At 47.9% G+C, this 26225-nt stretch overlaps 1 protein-coding gene and 1 non-coding gene across 4 annotated transcripts in view; one reads left to right on the forward strand and one right to left on the reverse strand.

Annotated features, from left to right (window-relative positions):
* The window catches only part of PDE4D (phosphodiesterase 4D), a 1020783-nt gene that overhangs the window by 569219 nt on the left and 425339 nt on the right, over window positions 1–26225 (reverse strand). The gene's annotated exons all lie outside the window — the stretch shown is intronic.
* On the forward strand, window positions 1650–1768 carry LOC134957557 (5S ribosomal RNA). The gene has a single exon (XR_010186662.1). It is a non-coding gene; the product is annotated as a 5S ribosomal RNA (ribosomal RNA).

The raw sequence follows: 26225 nt of genomic DNA on the forward strand, positions 1-26225 counted from the left end.
TTAAGTGCCCGAGGTAGCTGGTTCACTTGGGTTTAGCTGAAGAATTTTCTTCTTTTTTCTTTATTATTTTATTTTTCTTACACACACTCACAGACTGGCAGCTCTGCCACTGCCAGTCTGCACCGTGGGAGCTGCCGGCGGGGTCCCATCGCAGCTGCGTGCGGCTAGGGATGGGCCCCGGCTGAGGGAGACACTGAGCTCTCCTGAGTTGGCGGACACCGCTGCGTGCGGCGCGTGTCGCGGCCACTCCATCCAGCAGAAGATTCCGGCAGCATGGCAGCGGTGAGTATCAAAAATGGTCGGACACCGCTGCGTGCGGCTTGTGTCGGGACCACCCCACCACAGAAGATTCCGGCTGGACGCCGCTGCGTGCGGCGTGTGTCGGGGCCGATCCACCAAGAACACAGTGGTGAGTGAAGTATACTTTATTTGTGGTGGCTATGTATGTTTTTAGAGCAATCTGTTTATTGTTGTACAACCCACTCCAGAAGGGCTCTCTGGGGCTGTAATGTACTTTATTGTATCCTTACCTGTCCTCCTCATGGAGAAACAGACAGGATGATTGGGGGAGGCTGAGTATGTGTTTATACAACCCTGACTGAAAAACGGGTGTGTGTCATTCTGATAACCCTCTGCTCCCCCAGCTCCCCGCACCCCCCGCACCCACTCAGCGCGACTCACAGAGCCGGCACAGGGATCCCGCTCGAGCGCAAAGCAATGTTTAAATTTGGCGCCTTGTACGGAGGGGGCGGAGCTAAGTCCCGCTCTGTAGAGCGAGCTCAGCGCTCCCTGCTCCCAGGCGGCGACTCGCGCTCTGTTCAGCGCAACACTCCCCGGCGGCGGCTAGCAGATACAGGGCTCTACTAGCGCTGTATAGCGGGCTCAGCGCTCAGCGCTCCCCGGCGGTGACTCGCAGGCCCAGCGGAGGGTACAGCTCGCTTCCCGCTTAGTTTTGCAATAAGGCGCCATAGCCGGGGGGCGGAGCTAACTCCTGCTCTGTACAGCGGGCTCAGCATTCTCCGCTCCCCGGCCACTGTTATAGTGTAATAGGCATTTATGTGAGTTTAATGCACATGGTGCTGAGGAGAATGTGATATAGTCAGAGTGGCTCAGCACTAATCCAGTTATCCACTATATAGATTTTATCGCATAGCCCAGAGGAGTTTCACTCTGGCGGCCATTTCCTCCCTGCACAGACCTGGCTTCATATTTGCAGTGTCTCCTATAGCCCAGTGGGCTAATCTTGCATACTCAGAGACAAATACAAATAAAGTCCCAGGTATATTAACAGTTAACCCGCTTTACTCAGCGGGCTCCCAGGTCTCCCCGTCGCTAGGCAACAGCTCTGGGATTTGTAACTTTTCGATACTTCAGGCTGCTGAAATATAGATACATTCCTCCTGCAGTAGAGTCCTCTACCCAGCATTTTCCTACTTGCAAATCAGGGAACCTGCTCTATTACAGTAGCTGGGACTCAGCTCAATAATAATTAAAAGGATCTACTGTGCAGTATTTATTTACCTACGGTGTGTGTGTATATATACATATATAGTTATGTTTGTGCATGTATATATATAGATATATATATTTAAGTGCGTGTAGGTATGTATATAGATAAATCCATAAAATACCAGATATAGGGGATAAAAGCCTACGGCCACACCACCCTGAACACGCCCGATCTCGTCTGATCTCGGAAACTAAGCAGGGTCAGGCCCGGTTAGTACTTGGATGGGAGACCGCCTGGGAATACCAGGTGCTGTAGGCTACTTCCGCAATGTTTTCTAATAACAACATCTTGCACATAACATTTTCCCCCATCTTTCTCACAGGCTGGTCACCATTTTGAAAAGCCAGCGGAACCTCAGAGAAACATCTGGTGCACCTTAATTAGCGGTACACTAAATACAGGGCGGGGTGTTGCCTTCCCTTTATTATTCCTTGTTGTCACTAGTTACTAATGCTATTTGTAATTGTGGAATGCGTGTAAGGCATCAGACAAATAGCGCTGCGGCTCAGTACGCTAGTAGCGGGTATCTGAACAGGGGTTTGAATCCAAACAAAACTTTAAGGAGAACTCCTATAGCCTAGGGCTAAGACTCCTGTCCCACAGCGCAGCGTTGCTGGTTCAGGTCTCCGCTGCTCCAGAAAGTTTATTTTAATCGTATCGGTCACTACACATTATAGTGCAGACCTTACGTAGGGCTCTGTTTATTTAACCCACCTTTTCTCCTTTCGTTTGTCTCTCCTGGGATAGTCGAAGAATTCCCTCTTAGGTGTGAAGTATGCGGCGGAGCCATCTGCTTCGCCCTCCACGCACCTGCACACCCCTGTTTGATCAATGATGCAGGTAATGTCACTATTAACCAGACAATAGCTCATCAGGTAAGCCCTTGGACTTTGGTTTCCAAGGTCACAGGATCAAATCACAGCGGGACCAAACACACCTTTCCAAAAAGAAACTTTGCTAACATTCCATGCATTACTGATGTCTGTTTTCTGTGGATCTGAACCAGTGTCTCAGAATATACAGGTACATAATACAGCAGTTCATCTGATACTGCAGGTAAAGGAGGAGGACACGTCAAGTCCATCAGGGTTCCACGCCATTGACGAAAATGACAGCGACTGGTTCAGTTTCGGATGAGCTGGGCAGGCTCCGGTAGGCGGCCGACAGACACCCGAATACACAATATCAGGTATCAAACAGGGTTTGTTTTCCTATCTTTTCCCCGCAGATGGCAGGAGATGGTATCAGAACCTCTCTAGGGTATACACCTCGGTGTATCGCCGGTCCATCAAGCCGCCGTTTTCCTGAGGCAACCTTGCTCAGGGATCCATCGACATATGCGGCAGCATGGTTCTACCGTATCCGGAGCAGGTAGGTTGGGGAACAATTGTCCTCTAGGTTACAGGATGCTTCGCATCAGGATCAATTGATACTTTGATACAGGTCAGAATCACGATTCTGCTTTATGTTCCTTGGAGGTCTCCATGTCTACAGACTCGGACCCTGCATCTTCGCTTGGGCTGTCTTAACCCGACGACCTCTGGGGCTGCGACAGTGACAAGTAAACATGAAATCCTACGGGGCAGATGGTTCTGGGGAAGGAACTTTCTGCAGGATTTCTTGAACCAATGGAGGTAGGTCCACTTTGATTTCTCCTACTACTGCCCCAGCTCCAAGACAGACCTTTACTGGTCTTCCCTTTAGATTGTTTCGTGCCCTTTCAGGTTTTTGACTCCACACGGGTGATATCTTCGTCGCCAGGGGTTCTCAGGGTAAAAAGGCTGAAGCAGAGGTTCAACATCCTCAGTCCAGTCTGATTTTATGTCATCCTATACACCCATTACACCTGCAGGGTCCCAGGGTAGGCGCAGGTCGATGGGAGAAGGCTTGGGCGGTTACAACCGTCTCAGGAGTCCCTCGGCATGGGTCGGCTGATTTACGATGACAAGAGAGTCATACTGCAGGCTGCGCTCCATAGGTTTCTAACCGCAAAGGGTGTTGATCCCTGTTTTACACATATCATTTGAATTAGGACAGTTCTCAGGCCTTTGTTTTCTTTTCACGTTCCGAAGCCAAGTGGCTCGGACAGGCCTATTCTGGCCTTACAATCCTTTTAGTCTGTGATTGCTAGTTTAAACAAGAAAGGGAGTTTTACGTGTCCCTTGTCTTCAGAGATGCCTGTTTACTGATTTCCGTTGGACAGGCTTTTCTCAGATTCCCCCTTAACAGGATTCTCATTTTCACTGTAAGTCCTTTACTCTTCTCTCTTCCGCTCCCACAGAGTTTAGGAAGATAACAGAATAACTCTTTTTCAAGGGCAGTGGGTGACGTTGGTTCCCTAATGGGACAATTTACTGCTACTATCCCACTCTGTACATTAGGTGGCTTCTGAATATCCGGAGGATCCACGAGCTTCTGATTCGACACAGATCCAATTTATGCTCCGCATAGACGTTTCTCAACACGGTCCGTCAGAGGTTTTTTTCATTCCTCGGCACCAGAGACTCTATTTCTTCAGTCAAGTTGCGACGTAATGAGTGGTCGCCTCCATTCCTCTCGGAACGGGGGACAACAATCTTGTTTCCAGATCAAGCCACCAGGTCAGACTCCTGGGTGAGGGAACATGCCTCGGAGTTTTGTCAGCTGGTCCGCTGTGGGCGGAGATTTCGGATCGACCTCAGGGCGTTCTGACTGACTCTTTAACCCTTTATTACTCTCGGACGGCAGTAGCCGTGGAGGCCCTCAGGGCTCCGGGGAGTTTTCTGGTTATTCTATCCTGCCTCCTTTTCTATTTCTACTTCATGTTCAGTAACACAGGAGGGGATTATGCGTGCTAGTCCTCTCGGTGGCGCTGGTTGGGCCACGCATGACTTGAAGATACAGATACGCCTGTTGTCAGTAGAGGAGCCTTGGCTCCTACCTCGACGGGACTGTCTACTTCAACAGGCTCCTTTTTTTTTTTCTCCTTGTTCAATTTTACACTGGTTTCGGTTACCCGTGTGACTGTTCACGAGACCTCAGAAGGGAGGAGTTCCCTAGTTCGGTTAGGCCTACTGGGCTCCGATTTCAGAAGTCTATTACCTCTTCTCGCTTTTGCCACTTTGGGAAAACTTTATGGAACATAATGAAGATAAAAGGGGGTTTTTCCCCCTTCTTCCAGTTACCATTCATCTTTGGTTTCTCTGGGAGGTTTTTTGCTCCGCTGCGCTTCAAACCACACTGACCGGAATTTTAGGTCTCTGCCTTTTTCGCTTTTCTTCCAAATGAGATTAGCCTAGCGGCCGTAAGTTCGGCCTCTTGTTCAGGGAGTACTCTATTGGCAACTCCCCGGGCTCGGCTTCGGCCTCAGCGGTCGTTTCTTCCAGAGGGGAGGTCCATTTTTCATATAAATCTGACACTAGTGGTTTTCAATCCTCTCTGAATGTTGTCAGGGCTCGTCAACTCTCTCTACAGAGGTCTCAGGCTATTCGATGAAGTGTTTTTTCTTCTTTGCTCTGGACGATGCTCCCGTACTAAATAGCCGGGGCCCCAGCATATGCTGGACAGTTGGATACATCTGATCATCAGACAGTCTTCTTGGCGGTTACTAGGGAACCTCCGTTTTCCAATTCAGCGCGCTTTACGCGCATTGTAAGACCTTCGTGGGCAGCCGCCCGCGGGGTCTCCATGAATATTTTGTCGGGCGGCTACTTGGTCAAACCGACATTCGTTTTGTCAAATTCTACAAGTTTGACACTTTTCCGGCCTCTGCATCACTGTTTGGCCGAGCAGTTTTTACAGGACTCTCAGCGCTTTCCCACCCGTTTTTTGGGAGCTCTGGGACGTCCCCATTGTAACTACACTCCAGTGGCCCCTAGTGGATGAAGGAGAAATCAGGATTTTGGTACTTACCGATAAATCCCTTTCTCCGATTCCACAGGGGCCACTGGACGCCCGCCCAGCGCTGTTTCTCCTGATTTTTGTTTGATTAACGATTGCAGATCACCATATGACTGCTTGTTGGGTTCAGGCTAGCCTGGTTTTTTGTCAGGTTCTGTTCCAGGTTTAGTTTGTGTTCGCCTGGTTTACAGGGCGTCGTTAACCTCCTCTACCTTACGGTTTGTTTATTACAGCTCTCCTCGGGCACAGTTTAACGTAGACTGGCTTGGAGGGGAGATAGTAGGGGAGGAGCTAGCCACAGTGTGAGAATTTTTAAAGTGCCAGCTACCAATACCACCTACTATCTCCCCATTGTAACTACACTCCAGTGGCCCCTGTGGAATCGGAGAAAGGGATTTATCGGTAAGTACCAAAATCCTGATTTATGAGAGCCACCTAGATTGCACCCTGCTCGGACGGGCACAAAAACCTGAGGCTTGGAGGAGGGTCATAGGGGGAGGAGCCAGTACACACCATGTGATCCTAAAAGCTTACTTTTTGTGCCCTGTCTCCTGCGGAGCCGCTATTCCCCATGGTCCTGACGGAGTCCCCAGCATCCACTAGGACGTTAGAGAAATATGCATTAATATGCCCATAAAATGTAACATTTTATCAGAAAGACTGTAAATGGGTTTAAGCTTACTTCCAAGTTAATGTACAGATCAGGAAAAACATATGACATGTCACCGAAGTCCTGGCCCTAGGAATAAGCACTGTGTTGGCATCGCCAGTCTCTTCCAATCTCATGCTTACAATGAAAGCAGCTGTAATAAAACTATCAATCATTTATGGTTGAGATATTAAATATTTCCTGGATTTACACCAGTTGATGGTATCTGTGAGGAGATAAAATAAAGCAATGGGGATGGGTACAGTTTTTTTCCGATAGTCACTATGGGATATATTCAATTGAGGTCGGATCCATTTAGACATGCATTTGTCGGAATGGATCAGACAAGGGCTATTCAATGCCCATTTTAATTTGACTTTAAGAAAGTCGAACTGAGATGAGGGACCGGAGAGGGGGGAAACCAGCGGGGAGACAGGGGACAGCCGCGTGCAGACGGGGGACAGCAGCGCTGCAGGAGGCAGCCGCCAGACCTCACGGCAGCGTCCACACAGCTCCAGCAAGCGGGACCTGCCATGAGTGGCGGCTGTGCCACATCCTCCTGCAGCGCTGTGCAGTAGCAATGCTGTCCCCCGTCTACCCGCGGCTCTCCTCTGTCTGCCCGCGGCTTCCCCCCTCCTCCTCCTCTCAGGTCCCTCATCTCAGTTAAACTTTTTTTTCTAAGTCGGACTGAGATGGTCGGAAACGGGGCCAAAACCTGTAGAATTTGTCCCAGTTTCCCTCAAAAGCACATGAATCGGCAGCTATACCGCCGATCCATTTACTATCCGACTTGTCGAATAAAAAAGCTGGGGACTGAATAGGTCGGAACCCCTTCTGACCTGAAAAAGTCGAAAACTGCTGTCTTTTCGACAAGACGGCAATTTCGACCCTAATTTAATATATCGACATGTCCATAGTGACTATCCTTGTATCATCATTAGAACTAAGTCCGGATCCCGGCGCTGGCATTGTCATGTTGACATAATCGCTGTCGACGTGATGACCTTGTACCCTTTGTACTTTAAGTAGTTTAAGCAATAGCCTACCTTAGTACAGTATATACTTACCTACTTTGTGGCTGCTCCCTCTGGGAGGGAGCAGCCAGGTCACACAAGAGGGGGCGTGGAGGAGGGGGGTACAGGGGTGTGGTGACCTGTTTGCATCATCATAGCCACGCCCCTGCTCTGTAATGCCCACATTATTGGTATTGCAGAGCGGGGGGCGGGGCTGCAATGACGCAAATTAGCGCAATTGCATAATCGCCCCTTTTTTCTATTTAACAGGCTGAAAGTGGTGGGGGGCGTGGGGTGCAGCGGGAGGAGTGCGGGGTGGGCGAGCTGGATGCGGGAGACTTGCCCCCTTTCCCAGGGGGTCAGGAGTGCCACCCTAATTTCGGGAGCCTCCCAGCTTTTCCGGGAGAGTGGGCAAGTATGCCTTAGTATCTACACTGTACAAAACATCCTATTTTTATTGTACAACTTGCTGGTAAATAGTATACATACATTCTGATATTCCTAAGTCAAAAGGGGCATGGACAGGGTTGTTAACTCTTAAAACGGAAATGTTAATATTTATACTTGTTACTGACCTTAGGGATTGCGAGTAATTGTACAGTATGTACTACCAAAAAATGTGAGCCACCCATGACATGGACACCTTCCCCAAAGCTCCAGTACCCTAGGTTGCAATCTAATGAGCCTAGTGTATAATCAGGCACTGGACATCATTCTTCATAGATGTATAAGATATGCTAAGTAGCACTCAGATTCACTGCAGCGGAACGTTTTAGAGGTCTATGGGGCCTATTTATCAATGAGTAATTATTCTCACTGTGAATGATAAAACTTGTTGCGTATGATAAATGGTGCTCCAGCCAATCATATTAGTGGCTGGAGCACCATTTATCTTGCGCAATGAGTTTTATCATTCACAATTAGGGTTGCCACCTCATCCCTTTAATTCTGGACACATATTAATTACACAGGTTCTGTGGCTGGCTGACTTCAAGACTCCATTTCACCTGGTTTTAATAAGCCACAGAACCTGTGTAATTAATGTGTGTCCAGAATGAGAGGGATGAGGTGGCAACCCTATTCACAATGAGTTTTATCACTCATCGATAAAATGAGCCCCTATATAATAAGTCTTGGGGAGAGATAAAGTGTACGGAGATAAAGGGGGTCATTCCGAGTTGTTCGCTCGCAAGCTGCTTTTAGCAGCTTTGCACACGCTAAGCCGCCGCCTACTGGGAGTGAATCTTAGCTTATCAAAATTTCGAACGAAAGATTAGCAGAATTGCGAATAGACACTTCTTAGCAGTTTCTGAGTAGCTCCAGACTTACTCGGCATCTGCGATCAGTTCAGTCAGTTTCGTCCCTGGTTTGACGTCACAAACACACCCAGCGTTCGCCCAGACACTCCTCCGTTTCTCCAGCCACTCCCGCGTTTTTCCCAGAAACGGTAGCGTTTTTTCACACACACCCATAAAACGTCCAGTTTCCGCCCAGAAACACCCACTTCCTGTCAATCACACTCCGATCACCAGAACGAAGAAAAAAACCTCGTAATGCCGTGAGTAAAATACCTAACTGCATAGCAAATTTACTTGGCGCAGTCGCACTGCGGACATTGCGCATGCGCATTAGCGACTAATCACTCCGTTGCGAGAAAAAAATAACGAGCGAACAACTCGGAATGACCCCCAAAGTACCAGTCAGCTCCTAGTTGCAATGTTACTGGCTGTGTTTGAAAAATGACAGTTAGGAGCTGGTTGGTTACTTGGTACTTTAACTCTGTCCACTATTTCTCTATCCAAGGCTTAGTTGGCAGCGGAAAAGTGGTACATGGGGGGTCATTCCGAACTGTTCGCATGCTGCCATTTCTCGCAGAGCAGCGATCAGGTCACTACTGCGCATGTGTATGCATCACAATGCGCAGGTGCGTCGTACGGGTATAAAGCGGATCGTTGCTGAGTGATGGATTTAACGAAGAATCCATTTGCACAGCCGATCGCAAGGAGATTGACAGGAAGAAGGCGTTTATGGGTGTCAACTGACCGTTTTCTGTGAGTGTTTGGGAAAATGCAGGCGTGTCCAAGCGTTTGCAGGGCGGGTGTCTGACGTCAATTCCGGGATCGGACAGGCTGAAGTGATCGCAGCGGCTGAGTAAGTTCAGACCTACTCAGAAACTGCACAAAATGTTTTTGCAGACCTCGGCTGCACAGGCGTTCGCACACTTGCAAAGCGAAAATACACTCCCCCATAGGCGGCCACTATCTGATCGCAGCGCTGCAAAAAGTAGCTAGCGAGCGATCAACTCGGAATGACCCCCTTGGTACAGATCTGTTATACAATAATGGAAGTACTGTCAGTAGGGAAATGCTCCTATGACCTCAGCAGCAAGACAACACTGGAGTTGTGTTGGGAACACACTGGACGATATATCTGCCGTTGGATGGAACAGATGATATATATGTAACATTCGAGCCAGAAGATGCATTAAATTCAGCAAGTACAGTACATAGTAATTGTGCACTACAATGTGCAGAAATATCTTTATTTTTGCACTTTACAGAAATTGCATTGTGTTGTGTGCCTTGATCAGGAGTTGACTTCAAGTCATGACTTCAGGACTGTGAGGCAGTAATACTCAGTCTCAGTTAATCCTATTAAAGGCCAAGATAATCATGGACCTGTCTGTATGATCTGTATGCATTGAGAAACAGCCACTATCCAAATTGGAACTATCCACCAAAAATGGGACAGTTGGGAGGTACGAAATTAGCAGTATTAACAATTCTTTGTACAGTATAACAACACTGGAATAATGAAGGGTCAAGTACAGGCAGTTTACAAAGTATGGAATGAGCAATGGTCAGGGCAGGCGGCTAAAAGTTGTGACATAAATTTATAAACATAAAATGCTCATGGCTGGCAACAAGTAGTAATAAGGGGCAGTACGGATGGTGTAATGGTTAGCATTGCTGCCTAAGGTCATGGGTTTGATTCCCACCATGGCTCTAACAGTGTGGAGTTTGTATATTCTCCTTGACTTGCATGGGTTTCCTCCCACAACCCAAAAATATACTGGTAGGGCAGTTGGCTCCCAACAAAATTAACCCTAGCGTGAATGTGTGTGTACATGTGGTAGGGAATATAGATTGTAAACTCCACTGAGGCAGGGACTGATGTGAATGGACAATTATTCTCTGTAAAGTAATGTGGAATATGTGTGCACTATATAAATAACTGGTAATAAATAAATACATAAATAAATAACAACAACTGGGAACTGAAAAATCAGAAACAATCTGCTATGTGTGGGCAACTTTTAGCTTGGGAGCAAATGGACATGGTAAAAAGGTGTGGTCATCTAATGGGGTTGTGGTTTAAATGTGCAATTAAATAAATTAAAAATCATTATCTCTAAAAACTATAATCAAATACATAATCAGTGTAACATTTGTGTTCAATTCGATTTGATTTTACACTCATCATACACCCAACCCCTGTAACCACCTAGAAAAGTCCAACACATTTCTAATACACTTCTTTGTGCGTGCATCTGCACTGCGACTCTGTATGAACACCACTGGGATATATGTGCGGTGCAACTCAGACGCTCGTGCAAACGAAAAACATTGCACAAGAAAAATAAATAAAACACATTCGCCTCCACGGGAAAATGTAAAACACATTGGCCTCCGCAGGAAAATCTAAAACACATTGGCCCCCACAGGAAAAAAAAACCCTGCAAACTGCTAGATGCAAGTTATCAGTGCCTGGAGCATCTGTTGCTGCCAGCTCATGCAATAGGAACATTATAATAGCATGGATTTAATGCACAGTTGCTGCACCCGAGTCACTCATCTGGCTGCCAATAAATCTGTGGGCTCACTGAAGAATGAAACCGCCCTGCACTAAACGACTCCATGTTATAGTGTGCCCAATGCTACCCCTTACTATGGTGTGCCAGTTCTGATTGGTCTGCCACATCTTACAGCAAACCATTGATTGTTTCCTGTCAAGGGTTTCATGCCAATGATGCAAAGCACTGATGGCACCATGAATAGGGACCATCAGATGGTGAATCCTTAGATGGCCATCCCTACCCAACCCCTAATCCTTCAAACTCTGCCCTGATCCTCCGAATATGCCCACTTTTGAATGAAACCACCCCTTTCTGTGTAAGCCCCTTCTATGTCCTGCTTCAGAATTTGAGACTGTGTTGCCACAATGGGGCCAGTTGAGAGCAATGGTATTGTGGTTACAGGCCACACCACGCTGCATCTCAGCATTTGTGGCCAGCATTAGGCTTTATACATGTTGTTGTCTTTTAATAAAATGTTTAATCTCTCTTTTATGTAATCAATATAAATACAGGCTGCACACAATGCTGGTCTGTGTTATAATTAAACAGAATGCACAGGGCCATTGCCTGTTTTTCTTTAATTCATTGCCTCTTTATCCATAGACATCTATTTTTAAAACCACAGCAGCTCTTTGCCATCGCCATCTGTTTGTTTCCCTTTCATTGTGTATGAGTGGCAGAAGAAAAATGCAGACTATGGTCAAAAGTTCACAGAACAACCATTGTAGATTAGTGATGTGCACGGGACATTTTTCGGGTTTTGGTTTTGGATTCGGTTCCGCGGCCGTGTTTTGGATTCGGACGCGTTTTGGCAAAACCTCCCTGAAAATTTTTTGTCGGATTCGGGTGTGTTTTGGATTCGTTTTTTTTTTTACAAAAAAACCCTAAAAAACAGCTTAAATCATAGGATTTGGGGGTAATTTTGAACCCATAGTATTATTAACCTCAATAACCATAATTTACACTCATTTTCAGTCTATTCTGAACACCTCACAATTTTATTTTTAGTCCTAAAATTTGCACCGAGGTCGCTGGATGGCTAAGCTAAGCGACACAAGTGGCCGACACAAACACCTGGCCCATCTAGGAGTGGCACTGCAGTGTCAGGCAGGATGGCACTTCAAAAAAATTGTCCCCAAACAACACATGATGCAAAGAAAAAAAGAGGCGCACCAAGGTCGCTGTGTGACTAAGCTAAGCGACACAAGTGGCCGACACAAACACCTGGCCCATCTAGGAATGGCACTGCAGTGTCAGACAGGATGGCACTTAAAAAAAATTGTCCCCAAACAGCACATGATGCAAAGAAAAAAAAGAGGCGCACCAAGGGCGCTGTGTGACTAAGCTAAGCGACCCAAGTGGCCGACACAAACACCTGGCCCATCTAGGAGTGGCACTGCAGTGTCAGACATGATGGCAGATTAAAAAAATTGTCCCCAAACAGCACATGATGCAAAGAAAAAAAGAGGCGCAATGAGGTAGCTGTGTGACTAAGCTAAGCGACCCAAGTGGCCGACACAAACACCTGGCCCATCTAGGAGTGGCATTGCAGTGTCAGACAGGATGGCACTTCAAAAAAATAGTCCCCAAACAGCACATGATGCAAAGAAAAATGAAAGAAAAAAGAGGTGCAAGATGGAATTGTCCTTGGGCCCTCCCACCCACCCTTATGTTGTATAAACAGGACATGCACACTTTAACGAACCCATCATTTCAGCGACGGGGTCTGCCACACGACTGTGACTGAAATGACTGGTTGGTTTGAGCCCCCACCAAAAAAAAGAAGCAATCAATCTCTCCTTGCACAAACTGGCTCTACAGAGGCAAGATGTCCACCTCATCATCATCCTCCGATTCCTCACCCCTTTCACTGTGTACATCCCCCTCCTCACAGATTATTAATTCGTCCCCACTGGAATCCACCATCTCAGGTCCCTGTGTACTTTCTGGAGGCAATTGCTGCTGGTGAATGTCTCCACGGAGGAATTGATTATAATTAATTTTGATGAACATCATCTTCTCCACATTTTCTGGAAGTAACCTCGTACGCCGATTGCTCACAAGGTGAGCGGCTGCACTAAACACTCTTTCGGAGTACACACTGGAGGGAGGGCAACTTAGGTAGAATAAAGCCAGTTTGTGCAAGGGCCTCCAAATTGCCTCTTTTTCCTGCCAGTATACGTACGGACTGTCTGACGTGCCTACTTGGATGCGGTCACTCATATAATCCTCCACCATTCTTTCAATGGTGAGAGAATCATATGCAGTGACAGTAGACGACATGTCAGTAATCGTTGGCAGGTCCTTCAGTCCGGACCAGATGTCAGCACTCGCTCCAGACTGCCCTGCATCACCGCCAGCGGGTGGGCTCGGAATTCTTAGCCTTTTCCTCGCACCCCCAGTTGCGGGAGAATGTGAAGGAGGAGATGTTGACGGGTCACGTTCCGCTTGACTTGACAATTTTCTCACCAGCAGGTCTTTGAACCTCTGCAGACTTGTGTCTGCCTGAAAGAGAGATACAACGTAGGTTTTAAATCTAGGATCGAGCACGGTGGCCAAAATGTAGTACTTTGATTTCAACAGATTGACCACCCGTGAATCCTGGTTAAGCGAATTAAGGGCTCCATCCACAAGTCCCACATGCCTAGCGGAATCGCTCTGTTTTAGCTCCTCCTTCAATGTCTCCAGCTTCTTCTGCAAAAGCCTGATGAGGGGAATGACCTGACTCAGGCTGTCAGTGTCTGAACTGACTTCACGTGTGGAAAGTTCAAAGGGTTGCAGAACCTTGCACAACGTTGAAATCATTCTCCACTGCGCTTGAGTCAGGTGCATTCCCCCTCCTTTGCCTATATCGTGGGCAGATGTATAGGCTTGAATGGCCTTTTGCTGCTCCTCCATCCTCTGAAGCATATTGAGGGTTGAATTCCACCTCGTTACCACCTCTTGCTTCAGATGATGGCAGGGCAGGTTCAGGATTGTTTGGTGGTGCTCCAGTCTTCGGCACGCGGTGGCTGAATGCCGAAAGTGGCCCGCAATTCTTCGGGCCACCGACAGCATCTCTTGCACGCCCCTGTCGTTTTTTAAATAATTCTGCACCACCAAATTCAATGTATGTGCAAAACATGGGATGTGCTGGAATTTGCCCAGATGTAATGCACGCACAATATTTCTGGCGTTGTCCGATGTCACAAATCCCCAGGAGAGTCCAATTGGGGTAAGCCATTCTGCGATGATCTTCCTCAGTTTCCGTAAGAGGTTGTCAGCTGTGTGCCTCTTCTGGAAAGCGGTGATACAAAGCGTAGCCTGCCTAGGAACGAGTTGGCGTTTGCGAAATGCTGCTACTGGTGCCGCCGCCGCTGCTGTTCTTGCTGCGGGAGGCAATACATCTACCCAGTGGGCTGTCACAGTCATATAGTCCTGAGTCTGCCCTGCTCCACTTGTCCACATGTCCGTGGTTAAGTGGACATTGGGTACAACTGCATTATTTAGGACACTGGTGACTCTTTTTCTGAGGTCTGTGTACATTTTCGGTATCGCCTGCCTAGAGAAATGGAACCTAGATGGTATTTGGTACAGGGGACACAGTACCTCAATCAAGTCTCTAGTTGCCTCTGAATTAACGGTGGATACCGGAACCAAGTTTCTCAGCGCCCAGGCTGCCAAGGCCTGAGTTATCTGCTTTGCAGCAGGATGACTGCTGTGATATTTCATCTTCCTCGCAAAGGACTGTTGGACAGTCAATTGCTTACTGGAAGTAGTACAAGTGGTCTTCCGACTTCCCCTCTGGGATGACGATCGACTCCCAGCAGCAACAACAGCAGCGCCAGCAGCAGTAGGCGTTACACTCAAGGATGCATCGGTGGAATCCCAGGCAGGAGAGGACTCGTCAGACTTGACAGTGACATGGCCTGCAGGACTATTGGCTTTCCTGGGTAAGGAGGAAATTGACACTGAGGGAGTTGGTGGTGTGGTTTGCAGGAACTTGGTTACAAGAGGAAGGGATTTAGTTGTCAGTGGACTCCTTCAGCTGTCACCCAAAGTTTTTGAACTTGTCACTGACTTCGGATGAATGCGGTCCAGGTGACGTATAAGGGAGGATGTTCCTAGGTGGTTAACGTCCTTACCCCTACTTATTACAGCTTGACAAAGGCAACACACGGCTTGACACCTGTTGTCCGCATTTGTGTTGAAATAATTCCACACCGAAGAGCTGATTTTTTTTGTATTTTGACCAGGCATGTCAATGGCCATATTCGTCCCACGGACAACAGGTGTCTCCCCCCGGTGCCTGACTTAAACAAACCACCTCACCATCAGAATCCTCCTTGTCAATTTCCTCCCCAGCGCCAGCAACACCCATATCCTCATCCTGGTGTACTTCAACAGTGACATCTTCAATTTGACTATCAGGAACTGGACTGCGTGTGCTCCTTCAAGAACTTGCAGGGGGCGTGCAAATGGTGGAAGGCGCAAGCTCTTCCCGTCCAGTGTTGGGAAGGTCAGGCATCGCAACCGACACAATTGGACTCTCCTTGGGGATTTGTGATTTAGAAGAACGCACAGTTCTTTGCTGTGCTTTTGCCAGCTTAACTCTTTTCATTTTTCTAGCGAGAGGATGAGTGCTTCCATCCTCATGTGAATGTGAACCACTAGCCATGAACATAGGCCAGGGCCTCAGCCGTTCCTTGCCACTCAGTGTCGTAAATGGCATATTGGCAAGTGTACGCTTCTCCTCAGACGATTTTAATTTAGATTTTTGTGTCATCATTTTACTGAACTTTTGCTTTTTGGATTTTACACGCTCTCTACTATGACATTGGGACTTGGCTTTGGCAGACGACGTTGATGGCATTTCATCGTCTCTGCCATGACTAGTGGCAGCAGCTTCAGCACTAGGTGGAAGTGGATCTTGATCTTTCCCTATTTTACCCTCCACATTTTTGTTCTCCATTTTTTAATGTGTGGAATTATATGCCAGTATCAATAGCAATGGCCTACTACTATATATACTGCGCACAACTGAAATGCACCACAGGTATAGAATGTAGATGGATAGTATACTTGACGACACAGAGGTAGGTACAGCAGTGGCCTTCCGTACCGTACTGCTATATATACTGGTGGTCACTGTGTCAGCAAACTTCACAACTGAAATGCATTACAGGTATAGAATGTAGATGGATAGTATACTTGACAACACAGAGGTAGGTACAGCAGTGGCCTTCCGTACCGTACTGCTATATATACTGGTGGTCACTGTGTCAGCAAACTGCACAACTGAAATGCACCACAGGTATAGAATGTAGATGGATAGTATACTTGACGACACAGAGGTAGGTACAGCAGTGGCCTTCCGTACCGTACTGCTATATATACTGGTGGTCCATGTGTCAGCAAACTGCACAACTGAAATGCTCCACAGGTATAGAATCTAGATGGATAGTATACTTGACGACACAGAGGTAGGTACAGCAGTGGCCTTCCGTACCGTACTGCTATATATACTGGTGGTCACTGTGTCAGCAAACTTCACAACTGAAATGCACCACAGGTATAGAATGTAGATGGATAGTATACTTGACGACACAGAGGTAGGTACAGCAGTGGCCTTCCGTACCGTACTGCTATATATACTGGTGGTCACTGTGTCAGCAAACTGCACAACTGAAATGCACCACAGGTATAGAATGTAGATGGATAGTATACTTGACGACACAGAGGTAGGTACAGCAGTGGCCTTCCGTACCGTACTGCTATATATACTGGTGGTCACTGTGTCCGCAAACTGCAAAACTAAAATGCACCACAGGTATAGAATGTAGATGGATAGTATACTTGACGACACAGAGGTAGGTACAGCAGTGGCCTTCCGTACCGTACTGCTATATATACTGGTGGTCACTGTGTCAGCAAACTGCAAAACTAAAATGCACCACAGGTATAGAATGTAGATGGATAGTATACTTGACGACACAGAGGTAGGTACAGCAGTGGCCTACTGTACCGTAATGCTATATATTATATACTGGTGGTCAGCAAACTGTGCAAAACTGAAATGCACCACAGGTATGGATGGATAGTATACTTGACGACACGGAGGTAGGTACAGCAGTGGCCTACTGTACCGTAATGCTATATATTATATACTGGTGGTCAGCAAACTGTGCAAAACTGAAATGCACCACAGGTATGGATGGATAGTATACTTGACGACACAGAGGTAGGTACAGCAGTGGCCTTCTGTACCGTACTCCTATATATTATATACTGGTGGTCAGCAAAATTATGCACTGTACTCCTACTATATACTGTCTACAATGCAGCACAGATATGGAGTGTTTTTCAGGCAGACAACGTATACTTATATAGAATCCGAATCTCGCGAGAATCCGATAGCGGGATGATGACGTTCGGGCGCGCTCGGGTTAACCGAGCCATACGGGAGAATCCGAGTATGCCTCGGACCCGTGTAAAAAGGGTGAAGTTCGGGGGGGGTTCGGTTTCCGAGAAACCGAACCCGCTCCTCACTATTGTAGATATACTGTTGAAATTCAGAAAAGAAAAAAAAAAAATAGGATTTTAATACCTACCGGTAAATCCTTTTCTCCTAGTCCTACGGACTACGAGAAAAAGATTTACCGGTAGGTTTAAAATCTTATTTTCTCTTACGTCCTAGAGGATGCTGGGGACTCCGTTAAGGACCATGGGGATTATACCAAAGCTCCCAAACGGGCGGGAGAGTGCGGATGACTCTGCAGCACCGATTGAGCAAACAGGAGGTCCTCCTCAGCCAGGGTATCAAACTTATAGAACTTTGCAAAGGTGTTTGAACCCGATCAAGTAGCAGCTCAGCATAGTTGTAGTGCCGAGACCCCTCGGGCAGCCGCCCAAGACGAGCCCACCTTCCTAGTGGAATGGGCCTTGACCGATTTTGGTAACGGCAATCCAGCCGTAGAATGCGCCTGCTGAATCGTGTTACAGATCCAGCGAGCAATAGTCTGTTTTGAAGCAGGGGCGCCAACCTTGTTGGCTGCATACAGGACAAACAGTGCTTCTGTTTTTCTGACTCTAGCCGTTCTGGCCACGTAAATTTTTAAAGCCCTGACTACATCAATGAACTCGGAATCCTCCAAGTCTCGCGTAGCCACAGTCACCACAATAGGTTGGTTCATATGAAAAGATGACACCACCTTAGGCAAGAATTGAGGACGGGTCCGCAATTCCGCTCTATCCATATGGAAAACCAGATAGGGACTTTTATGAGACAAAGCCGCCAATTCCGACACTCGCCTAGCCGAAGCCAAGGCTAATAACATGACCACCTTCCAAGTGAGATATTTTAACTCCACCGTTTGAAGTGGTTCAAACCAGTGCGACTTAAGGAAACTCAACACCACGTTAAGGTCCCAAGGCGCCACCGGAGGTATAAAAGGAGGCTGAATATGCAGCACTCCCTTCACAAAAGTCTGTACTTCTGGGAGAGAAGCCAATTCTTTTTGAAAGAAAATGGATAAGGCCGAAATCTGAACCTTAATGGAGCCTAATTTTAGGCCCAAATTCACTCCTGTCTGTAGGAAGTGAAGGAAACGGCCCAGATGGAATTCTTCCGCAGGAGCATTCCTGGCCTCACACCAAGAAACATATTTTCGCCATATACGGTGATAATGTTTTGCAGTCACGTCCTTCCTAGCCTTTATTAGCGTAGGAATGACCTCATCCGGGATGCCTTTTTCCGCTAGGATCCTGCGTTCAACCGCCATTCCTGTCGTAGAGGAAGAGGCCACGGATCTTCTGTGAGCATTTCCAGCAGATCCGGATACCAGGTCCTTCGTGGCCAATCTGGAACAATGAGAATTGTTCTCACTCCTCTTTTTCTTATTATTCTCAACACCTTGGGTATGAGAGGAAGAGGAGGAAACACATAGACCGTCTGGAACACCCACGGTGTCACTAGGGCGTTTACAGCTACCGCCTGAGGGTCTTTTGATCTGGCGCAATACCTCTGTAGCTTTTTGTTGAGGCGGGACGCCATCATATCTATCTGGGGCAGTCCCCACTGACTTGCAATCTGTGCGAAGACTTCCTGATGAAGTCCCCACTTTCCTGGATGCAGGTCGTGTCTGCTGAGGAAGTCTGCTTCCCAGTTGTCCACTCCCGGAATGAACACTGCTGACAGTGCGCTTACATGAATTTCCGCCCAGCGAAGAATCCTGGTGGCTTCCGCCATTGCCACTCTGCTACTTGTGCCGCCTTGGCGGTTTACATGAGCCACTGCGGTGATGTTGTCTGACTGGATCAGAACTGGTTGGTCGCGAAGTAAGGTCTCCGCTTGACGTAGGGCGTTGTATATGGCCCTCAGTTCCAGGATGTTGATGTGAAGACAAGTCTCTTGACTTGTCCAAAATCCTTGGAAGTTTGTTCCCTGTGTGACTGCTCCCCAACCACTGAGGCTCGCGTCCGTGGTCACCAGGATCCAGTCCTGAATGCCGAACCTGCGGCTTTCTAAAAGGTGAGCACTCTGCAGCCACCACAGGAGAGACACCCTGGCTCTGGGGGACAGGGTGATCCGCTGATGAATTTGTAGATGTGACCCGGACCACTTGTCCAATATGTCCCATTGGAAAGTCCTTGCATGGAATCTGCCGAAGGGAATGGCTTTGTATGTTGCCACCATTTTTCCCAGGACTTGAGTGCAATGATGTACTGGCACTTGTTTTGGTTTCAAGAGGTTCTTGACTAGAGTCATGAGTTTCTGAGCTTTTTCTATCGGAAGAAAAACCCTTTTCTGGTCTGTGTCCAGAATCATGCCCAAGAAGGTGAGACGGGTCGTAGGAACCAGCTGCGACTTCGGGATGTTAAGAATCCAGCCGTGTTGCTGTAACACCCTCAGGGAAAGTGACACGCTGTTCAGTAACTTCTCTCGTGATCTCGCTTTTATGAGGAGACCGTCCAAGTATGGGATAATTGTGACACCCTGCTTGCGCAGGAGCACCATCATTTCCGCCATTACCTTGGTGAAAATCCTCGGGGCCGTGGAAAGCCCAAACGGCAACGTCTGAAATTGGTAATGACAACCCTGTACCGCAAATCTCAGGTATGCCTGGTGGGGCGGATAAATGGGAACATGAAGGTATGCATCCTGTATGTCCAGAGAAACCATAAAATCACCCCCTTCTAGGCTGGCGATGACCGCTTGAGCGATTTCATCTTGAACTTGAACCTTTTCAAGTATAGGTTTAGGGATTTTAAATTCAAAATGGGTCTGACCGAACCGTCCGGTTTCGGGACTACAAACAGAGTTGAGTAGTAACCCTTCCCTCTTTGAAGCAGGGGAACCTCGACCACCACTTGTTGAAGACACAATTTGCGAATCGCATTTAACACTAACTCCCTTTCTAGGGGAGAAGTCGGTAGAGCCGATTTGAAAAACCGGCGAGGAGGCACCTCTTCGAATTCCAGCTTGTATCCCTGAGAAACAATTTCTATTGCCCAGTGATCCACCTGTGAGTGAACCCAGATGTGGCTGAAAAGTCGAAGACGTGCCCCCACTGGGGCGGACTCCCCTAGCGGAGCCCCAGCGTCATGCGGTGGATTTTGCAGAGGCCGGGGAGGACTTCTGTTCCTGGGAACTAGCTGTGTTGTGCAGCTTTTTTCCTCTGCCCTTACCTCTGGCAAGACAGGCCGATCCACGTACTCTTTTGCTTCTATTTGAACGAATGGACTGCATTTGATAATGTGTCGCTTTCTTAGTCTGTGAGGGAACATAAGGCAAAAAATTTGATTTACCTGCCGTAGCTGTGGAGACGAGGTCCGAGAGACCTTCCCCAAACAATTTCTCACCCTTGTAAGGCAAAACCTCCATATGCCTCTTCGAGTCGGCATCACCTGTCCACTGCCGGGTCCATAAGACTCGCCTAGCAGAAATAGACATAGCGTTTATTCTGGAACCCAGTAGTCTCTTTGAGCATCTCTCATATATAAGACAGCATCTTTTATATGCCCTAGGGTCAATAAAATGGTATCCTTATCTAGGGTCCCAATATCCGCTGATAATGAATCTGTCCATGCTGCTACAGCGCTACAAACCCAGGCCGACGCAATCGCCGGTCTGAGTAAAGTACCAGAATGTGTGTAAATGGACTTCAAGGTAACCTCCTGCTTGCGGTCAGCAGGGTCCTTGAGGGTAGCCGTATCTTGGGATGGCAGCGCTATCTTTTTTGATAAGCGTGTCAATGCTTTGTCTACCTTAGGAGAGGATTCCCACCGTATCCTGTCCGTTGGCGGGAAAGGATACGCCATAAGAATCCTTTTGGGAATCTGCAGTTTTTTGTCTGGAGATTCCCACGCTTTTTCACACAACTCGTTCAACTCATGTGAGGAGGGAAAAGTTACCTCAGGTTTCTTTCCCTTATACATGTGTACCCTCGTGTCAGGGACAGGGGTTTCCTCCGTGATATGCAAAATATCTTTTATTGCAATAATCATATAACGAATACATTTAGCCACTTTTGGCTGTAACTTTGCATCATCGTAGTCGACACTGGAGTCAGAATCTGTGTCGGTATCTGTGTCTCCTATTTGGGATAGTGGGCGCTTTTGAGACCCCGAAGGTCCCGGCGACATAGGGACAGACATGGGTTGACTCCCTGACTGTTCCCTAGCTTCAGCTTTGTCTAAGCTTTTGTGCAATAAATTGACATTAGCACTTAAAACATTCCACATATCCATCCAGTCAGGTCTCGGCGCTGTCGACGGAGACCTCACATTCATACGCTCCCCCTCCTCCCTAGGCGAGCCTTCCACCTCAGACATGTCGACACACGCATACCGATACACCACACACACAGGGAAACTCTTATCTGAAGACAATTTCCCCACCAGGCCCTTTGGAGAGACAGAGAGAGAGTATGCCAGCACACACCCCAGCACTATATGACCCAGGAAAAACCACCAAATGTTTACCCAGTAGCGCCTTTTTATATGTATATGCGCCAATTATGTGCCCCCCCTTCCCTTGAAAACCCTCTGTCACCGTGAGTAAGCAGGGGAGAGTCTGCGGAGCTGCCTCTCAGCGCTGTTCTGTGGAGAAAATGGTGCTGCTGAGGGAGAAGCCCCGCCCCCTCGGCGGCGGGCTTCTGTCCCGCTCAAAATTCTTAAAAAACTGGCGGGGGCTCTTTATATACATGTACAGTGCCCAGCTGTACATGTATATATGTAATTTTGCCAAAGGAGAGGTTTATATGCTGCCCAGGGCGCCCCCCCCTGCGCCCTGCACCCTTACAGTGACTGCCGTGTGTGAGGTGAATGGGAGCAATGGCGCACAGCGTTACTGCTGTGCGTTACCTCTGTGAAGATCAAGAAGTCTTCTGCCGCCTCTGAAGTCTTCTTTTCTTCTCATACTCACCCGGATTCTATCTTCCGGCTCAGTGAGGAGGACGGTGGCGCGGCTCTGGGACGGACGGCGAGAGTGAGACCTGCGTACCAATCCCTCTGGAGCTAATGGTGTCCAGTAGCCTAAGAAACAGAGCCTTAAAACTCACAGAAGTAGGTCTGTTTCTCTCTCCTCAGTCCCTCGATGCAGGGAGTCTGTTGCCAGCAGGCTCCCTGAAAATAAAAAACCTAACTAAAATTCTTTCTAACAGGAAACTCAGGAGAGCTCCCTGTAATGCACCCAGTCTCCACTGGGCACAGTATCAAACTGAGGTCTGGAGGACGGGCATAGAGGGAGGAGCCACTGCACACCCATACCTAAAGTCTTTCTTAAAGTGCCCATGTCTCCTGCGGAGACCGTCTATCCCCACGGTCCTCACGGAGTCCCCAGCATCCTCTAGGACTTAAGAGAAAAGGATTTACCCGTAGGTATTAAAATCCTATTTTCTCATACGTCCCAGAGGATGCTGGGGTCCACTTCAGTACCATGGGGTTATACCAAAGCTCCAGTACGGGCGGGAGAGTGCAGATGACCCTGCAGCACTGATTGACCAAACTTGAGGTCCTCATCGGCCAAGGTGTCAAACGTATAAAATTTAGCAAATGTGTTGACCCTGACCAAGTAGCCGCTCTGCAAAGTTGTAAAGCCGAGACGCCCCGGGCAGCCGCCCAGGATGAGCCCACCTTCCTAGTAGAATGGGCCTTCACCGACTTCGGTATCTGCAATCCTGCCGTGGAATGAGTGTGCTGAATCGTACCTCTGATCCAGTGCGCAATAGTCTGCTTAGAAGCAGGACACCCAATCTTGTTGGGAGCATACAGGACAAACAGAGCCTCTGTTTTCCGTATTCGAGCTGTTCTTGTGACATCAATCTTTAAAGCTCTAACCACATCTAGAGACTTTGACTCAGTGAAAGTGTCAGTAGCCACTGGCACCACAATAGGTTGGTTTATGTGGAAAGATTAAACCACCTTTGGAAGAAAATGTTGGCGAGTTCTCAACTCTGCCCTATCTTCATGGAAGATCAGGTAAGGGCTCTTGTAAGACAAGGCCCCCAACTCAGACACCCGCCTTGCGGATGCCAAGGCCAAAAGCATCACCACTTTCCAAGTGAGAAACTAAATTCTATCTCCTGCAGAGGTTCAAACCAATCCGATTGAAGGAACTGCAACATCACATTAAGGTCCCATGGTGCCACTGGCGGCACAAATGGAGGCTGGATGTGCAGAACCCCTTTCACGAAGGTCTGAACTTCTGGGAAGGAGGCCAATTGTTTTTGAAAGAAAACTGATAAGGCCGAAATCTGGACCTTGATTGACCCCAATCTAAGGCCCGCATCCACACCAGCCTGCAGAAAATGGAGAAAATGTCCCAACTCAAACTCTTCCGTAGGAGCCTTCTTGGATTCACACCAAAACACATATTTTCTTCAAATACGGTGGTAATGTTTAGACGTTACTCCTTTCCTGGCCTCAATAAAAGTGGGGATGACTGCCTTGGGAATACCCTTTCGGGCTAGGATCCGGCGCTCAACAGCCATTCAGTCAAACGTAGCCGTGGTAAGTCTTGGTACACGCACGGCCCCTGCTGCAGCAGGTCCTCGCGAGGAGGAAGAGGCCGAGGATCTTCTATGAGCAACTCCTGAAGATCTGGATACCAAGCCCTCCTTGGCCAGTCTGGGTCAACGAAGATTGCTTGAACTCTTGTTCTTCTTATTATTTTGAGAACTTTTGGAATCAGTGGAAGTGGAGGGAAAACATACACCGACCAAAACACCCACTGGGTCACCAGTGCATCCACTGCTATTGCTTGAGGGTCTCTCGACCTGGAACAATATCTCTGAAGCTTCTTGTTTAGACGAGATGCCATCATGTCTACTTGAGGAACTCCCCAAAGACTTCTCACCTCTGTGAAGACTTCTTGGTGGAGGCCCCACTCTCCTGGATGGAGATCGTGTCTGCTGAGGAAGTCTGCTTCCCAGTTGTCCACTCCCGGAATGAAAATTGCTGACAGAGCTCTTACATGCCTTTCTGCCCAGAGGAGAATCCTTGTCACCTCTGCCATTACTGCTCTGCTTTTCGTTCCGCCTTGCCTGTTTATGTACGCGAATGCTGTTACATTGTCCGACTGGATCTGCACGGGATGATCTTGAAGAAGATGTACCGCTTGTAGAAGGCCGTTGTAAATGGCTCTCAATTCCAGAACGTTTATGTGAAGGCAGGCTTCCTGACTTGACCATTTTCCTTGGAAGTTTTCCCCCTGTGTGACAGCTCCCCAGCCTCGGAGACTTGCATCCGTGGTTACCAGGACCCAGTCCTGAATCCCGAACCTGCGTCCCTCTAGTAGGTGAGAACTGTGTAGCCACCACAGGAGCAAAATCCTGGTTTTGGATGACAGGATTATCTTCCGGTGCATGTGTAGGTGGGATCCGGACCACTTGTCCAACAACAGGTCCCACTGGAATACTCTGGCACGGAATCGGCCAGACTGTATGGCCTCGTAGGCCGCTACCATCTTCCCCAACAACCGAATGCATTGATGGATCGACACTATTGTTGTTTTCAATATTTGTTTGACCATTTTCTGGATTTCCAGAGCCTTTTCCACTGGAAGAAATACTCTCTGTACTACTGTGTCCAGAATCATCCCTAAAAAGGACAATCTTGTCGTTGGTTCCAACTGCGACTTTGGAAAATTCATGATCCAACCGTGTTGTTGGAGTATTGACAGGGAGAGTGCGATGTTCTGCACCAACTGTTCCCTGGATCTCGCTTTTATCAGGAGATCGTCCAGATAAGGAATTATATTGACTCCTTTTTGACGAAGGAGGACCATCATCTCCGCCATTACCTTGGTGAATACCCTCGGTGCCGTGGAGAGACTGAATAGCAATGTCTGGAACTGGTAATGGCAATCTTGTACCACAAATCTCAGATAAGCTTGGTGAGGAGGATAAATGGGAACATGCAAGTAAGCATCCTTTATGTCTACTGACACCATGAATCCCTCTCCTCCAGACTGAAAATCACAGCCCTCAGGGATTCCATCTTGAACTTGAACCTTTTCAAGTAGAGATTCAAATTTTTCAGGTTTAAAACAGGTCTGACCAAGCCGTCCGGCTTCGGAACTACGAAGAGGCTTGAATTAAAACCTTCTCGTTGTTGTGACAAGGGTACCAGGATTATGACCTGATCCTGACACAATTTTTGAATTGCCGTTGTTACTGCCTCTCTTTCTGGAAGAGAAGCTTTCAAGGTCGACTTGAAAAATCGGCATGGGGGACGTCTTGAAACTCCAGTTTGTACCCCTGGGACACTATTTGTAAGACCCATGGGTCCAGGCCAGATTGAATCCAAATTTGACTGAAGAGTTTCAAACGTGCTCCTACCCGAGCGGACACACGCAAGGGAGCCCCAGCGTCATGCTGTAGATTTGGCAGAAGTAGGGGTTGACTTCTGCTCCTGGGATCCTGGAGACGCTGCGGATTTCTTTCCTCTTCCCCTTCCTCTACCTGCAAAGAAGGGGGAACCTTTGGCCTTTTTGTATTTGTTGGGCCGAAAGGACTGCATGTTAGAATGATGTGTCTTCTTCGCCGGTGCAGGAGCATAAGGCAAGAATGTCGACTTACCTGCGGTAGCCGCCAAGACTAACGCATCCAGCCCATCACCAAATAAGGCCTCACCTTTATATGGGAGAGCCTCCATATTTCTCTTGGAATCTGCATCAGCATTCCACTGGCGAATCCACAATGACCTCCGAGCCGATACTGCCATGGTAGCGGCTGTTGAACCCAAGAGTCCAATATCCTTCATAGCTTCCATCATGTATGCTGCAGCGTCTTTGATATTACCTAATGTTAGGAGTATCTCGTCTCTATCAAGCGTGTC

Source organism: Pseudophryne corroboree, chromosome 1, assembly GCF_028390025.1.
Source record: "Pseudophryne corroboree isolate aPseCor3 chromosome 1, aPseCor3.hap2, whole genome shotgun sequence".
In the NCBI taxonomy this organism is placed as follows: Eukaryota; Metazoa; Chordata; class Amphibia; order Anura; family Myobatrachidae; genus Pseudophryne; species Pseudophryne corroboree.